This window comes from Rutilus rutilus, assembly GCF_951802725.1.
Source record: "Rutilus rutilus genome assembly, chromosome: 15".
Classification (NCBI taxonomy): Eukaryota; Metazoa; Chordata; class Actinopteri; order Cypriniformes; family Leuciscidae; genus Rutilus; species Rutilus rutilus.
The window spans coordinates 13,500,461-13,512,403 of NC_140220.1; the positions used below are offsets into that span (position 1 = coordinate 13,500,461).

Sequence of the window (11,943 nt, forward strand, 5' to 3'; positions counted from 1 at the left end):
CCGGTGAGAAGTCTAGCCGCTGCGTTTTGAACTAGCTGTAGACGAGAGAGAGAGGCCTGAGATAGCCCAAAATAAAGTGAGTTACAATAGTCTAAGGCCATCCTTAAAAATATTCTTGTTTGCCGTAACCCGACCGACCCTGTCAATTTAGTAGCCTACCGACCCAATTATTTATTTTTTCCCCCTTTTAGTCCGACCGACTTGCCGGCTGAAACTTGTGTTAAGACCGACCGCTTTTTTGTAACTCTTCAAACAACTAATATAAATGCAATAAAATAATATTAGTTATTAAGTATTGTGAATATAAATTCCGTAGGCCTGCATACAAACATAAGCTATAGCAGTGTGATTTTTATTTCAAAATAAGAGATTTTTGTTTAACAGTAACACCAGTGACACAACTCCAGGGGACCACTACTTTCATTATAAATTTTATAATATGTATTCTGCATTTTTTTTTATATATATCATTGACATAATATATTTGATAGTTATGTATACATTATTGTATTTTAAATGGTGTAAAAATCTGTTATTGACCTCAAAATAAAGCATTTTCCCTCTGTACATGACTGTGGGGACGAGCACTTCTGTGGTGCTTGAAATTCTATATAATTCATAAAAATCAAATATTGCCACATTGATGGCTCAAGAGGGTGTAATTGTTCAAATAACATATTGTTTTATTTTAAAATGTAAAGAAATTGTAACCCTAAAGTGTTTTTTAAGTGTAATATTTCTGTAAAGGCTAGGGACAGAAAAATTGACATTTTCATAGAATGACCCTCTTACATTTTAGCTTAAATTGATATATTTAATGAAAGTAGCTAGATTAGTTACTATGTGTCATTAGCAATAGCCACTGTTATGTAAAAAAGACACAAAACCATTTATTTCAACAATTAATTTCAATCAGGCTTTGCCACAAAGGTAAAATGTGCATTCCATGCAAACAGCATCACAATCTCTTAGAGCCCAACCACTGTGCATAATACAACACGAACAGAAGATTGTATTTGACTCATGCTGCATACACATACGCAATGACAAGAATTATGCCTACTGTACATATAGAGTTACAACTACGATTAGAGTTGTTTACATAAAATGTACCTCGTTTCTATTTTGCATTAAAAATGTTTGTGGCCCCTTTAAGAAATCCCTCTCTTCTCGCGATACTATTCACTTGTGCTGGACGCGTGCGCGCGACCAGAGAACGGCAGCCATTTTACACTGTTCCGGAGAGCTCCATGACGGTGCGTGCATCGATCGGATTCTGTGTTATACGTTCTTCTTTCTTGGTAAATATTACTCCACTATCTTTAATATGCACAAATAAGTTGTGAAGCGAAGTTAAAAGAACATTTGATGTGTAAATTTTTGTTTATAGATTTATTTGGAGCGCATGTGTGACGAGGGAATATCGTGGTGATCGGACGGTAAAAGGATTGGGTATGTACGTTTCATGGTTTATGGGGGAAATTACTGATGGCATGTTTATTTGATAAATCTGTTAATGAGTTGAATCTATATTCTGTGATTATACAGTATAACTTTATGGTTAAATGCATATTTCTGGTTCCGCATGGCATGATTAAACGTGGGTTGTGGCTTTGTTAAAGTGCTTTTCTTTCTCTTGTAACTTAGGCCTAAGTTACCTCAGCCACTGCCGTATTCCAGTTTGTGTTATCGTATTTAATTGTAGCCTAACATATTTTGGTTTGGAGAAAACAATTTAAATCTGACCAGTTGCAGTGTATTACACTGCATTTCAGTTTGAATTGAGTTAAGTATTCTGTGGATTTGGGCATTGATCCACTGGTTAAGCTTTTTGTGACATTTGATTGTCATCTTCAAATTTACTGTAAACTGTTTCTACAATTTCTTTTTTTTTCTTCTTTTTTTTTTAACTAGTGAAATCTATTTTTTTTTCTTGTGAAATCTCTTCGAACAAGGAAAACTTTTTTCTTAATCAGACTTTTATCTGTTTAATTGTGCTTCCATTGACCGCTGTCACTTATTTTAAACAGCAGTCAGAATAAAACCCCAATTTCAAAAAGCATAGTTTGCTTCCGGTGTGTATTTCTGCAATTTCACCCAGTTGCATTTTTTCTCCTTTGTTTAATTTTACTGTGACTTATGTTGGTCTTATTAATTTTACTGTGACTTATGTTGTTCTTATTAATATCACTCTCAATTAATTGTTTTCCAGCTGCCTTTAAGACATATTACACGACAGTGCGCATGAGCTTCAGGTACAAACAACCAGATCTTGCATTGCAGGCGGAAGCTGTGGTGAATTCAGTTCGGAGTCGAGCGAGAAGAAAGACGGTAAGATTTATTAGATTAGATTTGTTTTTGGTCAATGTGACTATTTTTCAGGTGCATTAATAGATGTGTGTTGTCCATACGCAGTGCATTGTGCAGTATTGATTGTCTTTATTGGTTTTAACAGCTGCTAAAAGCGAGACAGAGTGTGCTAGCTGAGGATGAGGTGGGCCTTCGGAAGTGTGCTACCATAGACCTGATGTCTGATGAGGAAGACGGCATCGTCGGCGGGGTGTCTGGATGGATTGTGCGACCTCCGTCCTGTCGCAGCCAGGAGCTCACAGAGCTCTGTGCCACGCTGCAGTCGAGATTAGAGTCGACTCCAAAGTACAGGGCAACGCACCACAGACGTCTGCAAAATGGACCGAATTCAGACAGAATGCCGCTAGTTACCTGCAGCTGTATTTTGTCAGGCTTTGTGAAATGTAAGAATATTCTGTTTTTCATGATTTCATCATAAAGCAAGAGGTCATGGGATTGATGGCTATTATTTGTTTAATAATTGTAAATAATCCTGTAATTTACAGGAAGCAGTATACCATCTTCTCAACTCTGAGACAAATTGTGGGCGCTACGAACTGGAGCAAGGTAAAAAAAAAAAAAAAAAAGAATCTTACATTCTTTTATTTTTTTACTTTCATAAAAGCTTACAAACATTTTAAAGGTAAGATTCAAAAAATATGCTTTCATTCTCTTGTATAAGAAAATAGATCCGTTATAGTTTACGATCTTAATCATACATTTTGTTTCCATAGAGTAACCTCGCCTCATAACGAGGGCGTAACCTCACATTTACTCAGAGCTATGTCTGCAAGTCCAGATTTTCATGACGACATTGTAAGTAACTTTTACTATTTTCTCCTTGTTTCATTTTACTGTGACTTGCGTTGTTTTTATTCATATCACTCTCATTTAATTGTTTTCCAGCTGCCTGTAAGACATACTACGAGACAGTATGCAGGAGCTTCAGGTACAAACAACCAGATCTGGCATTGCAGGCTGAAGCTGTGAAGAGTTCAGCTCGGAGTCGAGCGAGAAGAAAGAGGGTAAGATTTTTAGTCAATGTGACTATTTTTCACGTGCATTAATAGATGTTTTGTGTCCATACACAGTGCATCACAGTACTGATTGTCTGTATTGGTTGTTTTTACAGCTGCTAGAAGCGAGACGGTGTGCTAGGTGAGGATAACGTGGGCATTTGAAAGTTCGCCACCATAGATCTGATGTCCGATGAAGTTCAACCACCAGCCAGGAGCTCACAGAGCTCTGTGCTACGCTGCAGTCGAGATTAGAGGCGACTCCTAAATACAGGGCAACGCACCACAGACGTTTTCAAAGTGGATCGAATTCAGAGAGAACGCCGCTAGTCACCTACTACAGCTCCGAAGATGAAAACAGACACTGAGCTTCCAATTTGTTGTGTGTGCAGATGATCTATGCTTTGTCCATAGGTGTATATTGTTTGTGCTAATAAAGCTCTTTCTTTGAATAAACAGCATGTCCCTGGCAAATTTTCCTTTCCTTTATAAATTCTTGTCCTTGATGGTAATAGTGTAGTCCATAGGTTAACAATGACATGAATATACCACAGAATAGCATATTATGAATATAAAAAAATAATTTATATATTATTATTTATATGAATATTATAATTTTTTGAATTTATAATGAGCGAGTGTGACCAATAGTAACAGATCTGCCAACCAATCACGAGTGATTTTTCTTGTTTAAACCACGTGGGTTCAACCAATAGTGAGTGAGGAAATTCAAGCCTTTCTCTGGCGGGAGCTGCTATTCATATGGTAATTAGAGCCATTCACACCTCCGGCGCGAGCGCTCTGCATACGTCATGGTTCGTTTCCGACAATATTCGGCACAGAAGAACACGACGTTCACAGGCTGTAAATTGTCGTTAACTGCCGAAAATTAGGGAGATTTACGGCCGTTTACGGGGTCGGAAATCCCAATTTTCATGCAGTGTATGGGAGTGATTTCACACCGGAAAGTTGTCTCAACAGACGCGTCCAACCTAGGTTGGGGAGCGCTCTTCGAAGGCAGACCGGTCTATGGCCGCTGGTCAGACCAGGAGAATCTCCTACACATAAACTGTCTAGAGATGCTCGCGGTCGAGAAAGCGCTCATGCACTTCCTCCCATTCCTCCATGGTCACCATGTTCTAGTCCGCACGGACAACACATCAGTAGTGGCCTATGTGAACCACCAGGGCGGTGTCACCTCTGCGCCCTGACGGAACGCCTCCTCGTATGGGCTCAGCACTCTCTGCGCTCTCTGAGAGCATCGCATGTGCCTGGCCATCTGAACGAGGGCCCCGACAGACTGTCCAGGGACAACGTTCCCCCTGGGGAGTGGTCTCTACACCCCCAAACAGTCCAGTCGCTGTAGCGCCGCTTTGGCAGAGCGAAAGTCGACCTCTTTGCGTCAAAAGACAACGCACACTGCCCAGTATTCTTTTCAAAGAGCGAGGACGCGCTGGCCCAGACATGGCCCAGCGGCCCGCTATATGCTTTTCCCCCGGTCTCTCTGCTGCCTCAGGTCATCGAGAGAGTCAGGAAAGCGCGCCACACAGTGCTCCTCATAGCCCCGTTCTGGGAGAACCAAGCTTGGTTCCCGGAACTCATACAATTGGCAGACTCAGCCCCTTGGCCGATTCCGGTGCGGAGAGACCTTCTCTCTCAAGCCCGCGGCTCGATTTGGCATCCCCACCCAGAGCGCTGGTCTCTGCATGCGTGGAGCCTCAACAATTACATGCTGATCTACCAGAAGGGGTGATGAACACGATCATACAATCTAGAGCCCCCTCCACGAGGCGGCTCTACACGTCCAAATGGTCGGTGTTTAACAAATGGTGCACTGCCAGAGGGCTCGATCCACAGACATGTGGGGTCTCGCAAGTATTGTGCTTCCTTCAAGAGCTACTGGACGCGGGCAGGTCCCCCTCCACGCTCAAAGTCTATGTTGCGGCCATTTCAGCGCTCTCTATCTCAGAGCCGGGCCGCGCATTAGGAAGGAACGAGTTCGTCATCCGCTTCCTTAGAGGAGCGAGAAGGATGAACCCCCCGCGACCCCCTTCAGTTCCTATGTGGGATCTTTCACTGCTCTTAGACGCACTGAAAGCACATCCCTTTGAACCCTTAGAAACTGTGGATATGAAATACCTCACGCTCAAAACCGTTTTTCTGATAGCACTGTCTTCAGTAAAACGTGTGGGAGACCTTCACGCGTTATCCACTAACGCTGCGTGCCTCGAGTTCGGACCCAATGACTCCAAAGTTATTCTCAGACCGAGGCATGGGTACGTCCCCAAAATTTTGGGCACTCCCTTGAGAGCGCAGGTCATTTCCCTTTCAGCCCTGCCGAATGCTGGCTGCGAGACAGATAGTAATCTCCTCTGCCCAGTTAGGGCGCTGAGAAGCTATATTTCGCGCTCCGCCGCCTTCAGGCGTTCAGAGCAGCTCTTTGTTTCGTTTGGTGGGCGCACCAAGGGTCTCGCCGCCTCGAAACACACCCTATCCAGATGGATAGTTGACGCTATCGCAGCTGCTTACGCATCTAAAAACCTGCAGTGCCCTTTGGGCATTCGAGCGCACTCCACCAGAGGCATGGCCTCATCGTGGGCGTGGTCCAGCGGGATTCCCATTCATGACATTTGTGCAGCGGCAGGCTGGGCCTCCCCCTCCACATTTGTTAGGTTTTACAACCTGGAAGTTCCCGCCTTGCAGGCCAAAGTGTTATCAGTCTAAGTCTCGCGTAAGCCAGCCCACTGTCTGTGCGTGGGCTATGTTGTTGATTTAGCTCTACTGGTTGAGCTGCACTATGTGGGAAGTGTCAGTTGGACCGGCTGTGCCGCTCCCTGCCCCATAATATGTGCTTGTGTACTGTGGTATCTTGGCCGCCCAGCTCCGCTTCGCGTTCCCTGGGCTCTCCATGGGATTCATTCAGGATGCTGGGCGCGCGCACGGCATTGACAAGGGTGTTCCCGCAGCGTAAGCTAGCTTACGCAATACGAGAGAACCTCTCGTAAGAGAACGTACTCGGTTACTAACGTAACCTCTGTTCTCTCTAGAGAGGGAACGAGTATTGCGTAACCCGCCGTGCTCTCGCCACGAGCTCATTTCGCTTCATGCGACAGAAACCAGCGAAGCAGCCTCTGTACCTTGCTTATATACGCTAAGCCACACCCCTAATGACGGGCTGTGACACATTAAGCGCGCCAAGCGCGCTCATTGGACGTGACGTCACGCGCAAGGCTCAGCCATAGGCTGCTGCAGTTGCCGCAGAGCAGCCAATGGGCACGCGATTCGCCTGCCCTAGGTCTGCAGGCTGCCGCACTGCGTTGACAAGATTTAAAAAATTAAGGATAATTTTTGGCTTCAGTATCTCGAGAAAGGAGACTTTCCCGCAGCGTAAGCTAGCTTACGCAATACTCGTTCCCTCTCTAGAGAGAACAGAGGTTACGTTAGTAACCGAGTACGTTTTCTTCATTTTCCATTTAGAAGACAAAACGAGAAATCAAATTATGCAAATAATCAAATCAAATTAACTTATTATTCCAATAAGTTATGACAATAAGTCACCTTTATGTCTATTGTTCTTATTACAATATTGGCCTGGTTTCACAGCAGGGCTTAGATTAAGCCAGGATTAGGCCTTAGTTCAGTTAGGTAATTTAAGTAGGCTAGCTTTAATATACGTGCCTTAGAAAAAAAAAAAAACATTAGCCTACTGGTCTGCATCTTGAGACAAACAATGCCACAGACGTATTTTAAGATATATCAGTGTAAGTTGTTTTCAGCTAAAACAGCTCAATAACGCATTTTAGTCTGGGACTACACTGTTAGACCTTACCAGGGTTTTTTTTACAGTAAAATACTGGCAACACTGTTGCCGTAATATACTGTTAATTGTTCAGTTATTTACTGTAATCTACAGTATGTTAGTGTAAAAATGCACTGACTGCCTTAAGTTGACCAACTGTCATTTAAATGTATTATATATTTAATGCAGAAATAATGTGAGCAAAGTATTACTGTGAACTTATTTCATTTGAGGCCACTAAAAAACTATTGAACATAAAAAGATTTCCACTGGACCAGCAACTACACAGTCACCGCCCGTTAAATAAAGCAACATGCAGCATATCATCAATGTTTGTAGATCTTCTCCTGGACTGAAGCACAGGCTCTACTCTTCAGCAACAATGGTGACCCAAAAAACAACATTTTACAGAAAACTACTGGCAACAGTGTTGCCAGTATATACCTGTTTTATAACTTACAGTTTATTACTGTTAAAATACATTTTGTGGGTGTGTCTTTTTATATTACACTATACTGTAAAATGTTGTTTTTTGGGTCACCATTGTGCTGAAGAGTAGAGCCTGTGCTTCAGTCCAGGAGAAGATCTACAAACATTGATGATATGCTGCATGTTGCTTTATTTAACAGGCGGAGACTGTGTAGTTGCTGGTCCAGTGGAAGTCTCTTTATTTATAATATTTTTTTAGTTGTCTCAAATGAAATAAGTTCACATTAATTCTTTGCTCACATTATTAGTGCATTATAAATTTTAGTTAACACATTTAAACGACAGTTGGTTAATTTAAGGCAGTAAGTTTCTCCAAGTGAAATTAGTTAACTCAAGTTTCAATTTAGTACATTGTTACAGTAACATACTAGATTACAGTAAATAACTGTACAATTAACAGTAAATTACAGGCAACAGTGTTGCCAGTATTTTACTGTAAAAAAAGCCTGGTAAGGTCTAACAGTGTACCTCACAGGGTAACTGTCATCAGAGAATTGTAAACTTATATCTAAAGTGTTTTAAATTGTATTCTTTTTGCAGATTGATTGCAGTGTCATACAGCTTATGACAGATGACCAGCTGAAGGAATATCTGCCTTCCTATGGTGACAGACTGGCTATTCATGGATACTGCAGACGAAAAGAACAAGATCCCAGAGGCCGGAAATCTAAACTTTTTGATCGGCTGAGAACCAGGCTAGCAAGAAGCAGAGGTGACACTGACAATGTATATGAAAAAAGGTCAAAAAGTGCTCAAAAGAGTATGCGAAATATTGAAATGGGATGGATGCATTTTCGAGAAGGGAACTTTATTCAGGTCCGAACAAAAAAAGGTGGGGGTACACGTAAAATTTGCGTGTTAAAGGACTGTACAAAAAAGGATCTACTTGAAAAGGCTGCCGAGTTGTTTTTTCCAGGTGAAAAATGTTCCACAGGAAGCTTCACAGATTTTGTGGTCGATAAAACAGACTTTCAAGAGCAAACAATAGATGACCAGATTACAGTTGGAGAACTTTATGAGCTGACCAAATTACCAATCTTGCGTTTTTACTTGACAACCAAGAAGAAAGCCATCGCTAGTGACACACAGTTAGACACACAGTTGAGCTTCAACAGCGAAACAATTACGCAGGGAGGGGGAAATAGGCAAGATTCCAGATCTCCCATACATACCAGCCAATCCCCTCTGTTGGCTGAGCGAGATTACAGATCTCCCATACGTACCAGCCAATCCCTTCTGTTGACTGAGCAAGATTCCAGATCTCCCATACGTACCAGCCAATCCCCTCTGTTGGCTGATCGAGATTCCAGATCTCCCATACATACCAGCCAATCCCCTCTGTTGGCTGAGCGAGATTCCAGATCTCCCATACGTACCAGCCAATCCCCTCTGTTGACTGAGCAAGATTCCAGATCTCCCATACGTACCAGCCAATCCCCTCTGTTGGCTGAGCGAGATTACAGATCTCCCATACGTACCAGCCTGTTGACTGAGAATGTAGAGTCAGACCTAATTTATGTAGGGAGTAGCACTTTAATTGAAACAGGCAGTGATGATGTTTTATTGTCAGACTCCATAATTAGCATGACTGATCCATCAAGTGTGTTTGAAATTGATGCAGCCAGGCAGCCAGAGGTGGACAATTTGGAGGATAGTGGCACTGTAACAATCTCCACAGGACTTATCTCTGGGCTGGAAGACACTGCGCTTGATGACACATTACCTATTTTAGAGGAATCATATTCTGTACCTTCTCCAATTGATAACTCACTGGAGCCCTTTGTTCAGAGTGAAAGGGTGAAGAAAATTCTTGTTATTCATCGCGGTCAGGCCTTTCGACAGCTTATTGAACATTTTTGTGACGAAAGTGTCTTGACAGATGACATATCTATGAAAGTCATTCTTCCCGATGGAAGGCTGGAAAATGCTGTTGATGAAGGGGGGGTTTTGAGGGATGTGCTTTCAGAGTTTTGGCATGACTTTTATGAGCAATGTACTTTGGGAAATAGCTTTAAGGTCCCTTATCTATGACATGACTTTGGTCAACAACAGTGGGAAAGCATCGGCCGAATCATTGCATTTGGTTGGCAAAGAGAGAAGTACCTGCCTGTAAAAATTGCACCTGTAATGCTGGAACAGGCGGCCCATGGATGTGTCACAACCAGTCTTGTGGACTGCTTTCTCAGATATGTCACAGAATCAGACAGATTGATCCTAGAATCATGCCGTTCACATTTTGAAGATGTGGACTAAGAAGAGCTCTTTGAGGTCATGGATCATCATAACTCTCGAAGAGTCCCAACAGCAGATAATATCGAGCAGCTCTTGGAGGAGATGGCACATCAGAAGCTGATTCAAGAACCTGCGTTTGTGATAGAGCAGTGGCATAATGTGCTTGCGCCTATGAGAATTGAGCTCCAGGACATCGCAGCTGCCTATGATGAACTACAACCGACATCTAGAAAGGTCATGAAATCAATAGCCTACCCTGCTACAATGAATTTACAACAAAAACACACTGGCAGGTATCTAAGTACATTTCTTAGAGAATCAGATAAACAACACCTGTCCCTCTTCCTTCGGTTTTGTACCGGGTCAGATTTGTTCCTGGGAAAGACCATCACCGTTAGCTTCACACAGTTGGAAGGCTTTCAGAGACGACCCATTGCACACACATGTGGCTGTTACCTGGAGCTGCCTGTGAATTATGACAACTACCCAGAGTTTCGCCATGAAATGAACAAAGTGTTAGAGAGCAACATATGGGTCATGGATATAGTCTAGTACACTACAGACTTACTATTAATAAGATTAAGCTTCAATTGAAGTTAAGCTTCAACATAATTGAGGTCACAACAGGCTTTATTTCTTGATGTTTTTTTTCAAGATGTGTTTTACATGTTCACATTTCCAAAGTTCCTGTTAGTACTCTCTCTGAGGCACAAGGTTTGAAAGGGTCAGTTACAAAGCTTGTACCATAATTTATTTTGCCATGTATTTTGATAAAAAGAATGTTTTTATTTGAATGCACTTTATTATACAACACTTTCCTTTTGTTTTTCTAGTATTCATTTCTAGCATGTTCAGTCATGCCCATAACACAAGTACAGTTTATTGTACAGTTTTTTTTGTTCTGCAATTTTGGAAAGTGTTATTTTGAGTCAATTAAACCATTCCCTGGTTAAAACACAACCTGTTTGTCTTCCCTACTGACTCTTATAATACAAATCTCAAATGTTCAGCAACACATATTTTTTAGATATGAGGCTCCAACTCACTTTTAATTAGCACTCTAAGAGTTATGTACAAGTCCACTGCTGCAAACACATCATTTGTATGGTTCAAATCATGCTCTGACATAAGATCAACACATACGTTAAAAGTGTCTTCATCGCATAGAAAGTCCTTGAAAACACACTCTTCTAAACAGACTTGAACCTTCTCCAGACACACTGGATGCAGATGGTCTGTGGCTCCATATAGATGAGACACTGCATACATGATGGATGGTCGGCCATGTGGTGAACGTGAGTTGTGGACTGGCCGTATTCTGTGGTTGTTCCAAGTGAAGACTATCTCATCAAGCTCTTCCTGTAAGGAAACATGTTTTGATAGAGTTAGTAGAGGTCTGGGAGGCTGTGTGTGTAGCAGGAGAATCACACAGAGCATGAATCATGGAACCAGGTAATCAAATCACAGAAAAATGTGCAATGAAGAGTATTTTAAGATATTTTACATTTTTGGTATGCATAATACATTATAAATACGATTTATAACATTAAAGATACACTAAATTAATGAGGACGTTAATATGTGAGCCAAGTTACAATTCAATGTTTGTTAGTTCACCACCCAAAAATCATAATTTACTCATCCTCATGTTCCAAACCTGCTTTTCGTGCATGTAACGCATGGGTAGGTTTGTGGGGTACGTATGTAGGCCTATTATACGTTTGGGTAGGATTAGTGAGTGGGGTGCGTGTGTATTACACGCAATAAATTGCGTATCATATGCACGCGAAAACATGCGTATCATGCACGTAAAAAACTAATTTTGTGAAGCCACGTGTGGACAAAATCACAGGCCTTACTCCAATCAGATGAAATTAAATAATGGTTTTAGATAAACTCTTTTGTTGCCAGCTTTTCTCATGCCAGTCATTTATGGTATTTTTATATTTCATAATTCATGGCACAAAACTTCTAAATTAACATTTCTAGAAGTGCCAGAATTCCATAACTACTAGAACTGCCGCAAGCGGTCATTTTGACCGCTATTCCAAACTCTTT

At 41.7% G+C, this 11,943-nt stretch overlaps 1 long non-coding RNA gene across 2 annotated transcripts; it reads left to right on the forward strand.

Moving 5' to 3' along the window:
- The first annotated feature begins 2,881 nt into the window (after window positions 1–2,881).
- LOC311305338 lies at window positions 2,882–3,752 on the forward strand. Of its 2 annotated transcripts, XR_014629997.1 has the most exons (4): window positions 2,882–2,916; window positions 3,084–3,165; window positions 3,256–3,374; window positions 3,482–3,752. It is a non-coding gene; the product is annotated as an uncharacterized lncRNA (long non-coding RNA). The 2 variants fall into 2 exon arrangements; XR_014629998.1 differs by lacking the exon at window positions 2,882–2,916 and having other exon boundaries at window positions 3,028–3,165.
- Window positions 3,753–11,943: the final 8,191 nt, after the last annotated feature.